The following is a 1,435-nucleotide window of genomic DNA, read 5'->3' on the forward strand; positions in this document are numbered from 1 at the left end:
TTGTGAAATTTGCTAAGTAAAACTTATTCTCGTGGCGGCATTTAGAAATGAGTTCTGTTCTTTTGTTTAATAAAGACGGCTTCTTGGCTCTAATTAAATAAAGTTTTTCTGTCAGGCACAAGTGGCACCGCTTGTGTTTGTTGCTGCAGGCCGGGGCAGTTGCTAAAATACTCCAGTTAATTGTAAATTTGGTGTTGCTGTCTTTGAGTGTCCAGATATGTTTTGTCTGAGGAGCGCTTAGGCACGAAACTCAGAGTAACAGAGAATCTTTCAACTTATGTATATATATATATATATATATATATCTGACTGAATTTTCATAAAGCTACCTCTGTTGATTTTCGCTTGAAAACAGGCGCAGCCACTGGGCTGGTCTAAAACTCCGGGGGGGGGGGGGGGGGGGTTCAACAAGACATGGCTAGGTAAATTCTGGAGGGCCTGTGCTACAATCTAGCTCTTAGCTGGAACTTATCGTATCAAAGCAAAGTTACTTTGGGAGGGTGGGTAAGCTGAGTGAGTTTTTAGTTTCAGTCCTGATCAGTATTTCTAGGACATTGCTTAATTGGAGAAATCGAATGCCTACAACTATGAAATAACCCAGAATCCCTTTTTAACATAGGACTTAGGTGTAGGAAAAAGATCTTAGTTTGACCGCTTAGGTCGCAATTAGGGGTCTTATTTGCATGGATAGTATGCCGTTAGACGTGAGTGAAATGTACAAGTGGCACAGTTGAGGCCGGGGTGTGGGTTAAAGTTTGTTCCTTGTTGGAATCATAGCTATGTAAAGCAAACATTTTCTTAGGCATCTTAAAGTGCTAAGTTGTCAAAGCACATTAGCAGGTACCATTTTGTAAATTCAGTCAGAAATATATAGGAATCATTCACGCCTGGGCACCCATTGAGAAAAATCTTTAACAGGAACACTTTGAAAGTGAGCTATTCGTGTATGCCAAATTTAGAAAGGAAAATTAGCGCCCACAACAAATCCACCCTCGGGACTAATTCAAAAGGAACGAAATGGCGAGTGCGTGCCGGCATGCAACCAAGTACTTGATAAAACATCCTTGATCGATCAGCCTATAAAAAAGGAACCTTAGTTGCTCAGGTTTTAATGCACCTGACGAGAGAGAACCACCAGGCCCTTTCGAAACAGCTCTGTAGTGCAATGTTTTAATTTTTCCTTTCCTATACAATTAATTGTGTAAGCTCCACAATTGTAGAGCACTCTGCTACTCAAGGATAAGGATTGGGTCATGTTCCAATGAGTAATAACATTATTGAAGGAATACCTTTGAGTTACGCAACTGTTGGACGTGAGTAAAAGTCTCCCACCAGGTGCACCAACTCCTGCATTTCTTGATCCCATAGTGAGACCACTTTGGACTTGCAGCATCAGTTCCGCAAGATTGGTAGAAATGATGGGATCGTCAACCAT

This window comes from Montipora foliosa, chromosome 2 (genome assembly GCF_036669935.1).
Source record: "Montipora foliosa isolate CH-2021 chromosome 2, ASM3666993v2, whole genome shotgun sequence".
Lineage (NCBI taxonomy): Eukaryota > Metazoa > Cnidaria > Anthozoa > Scleractinia > Acroporidae > Montipora > Montipora foliosa.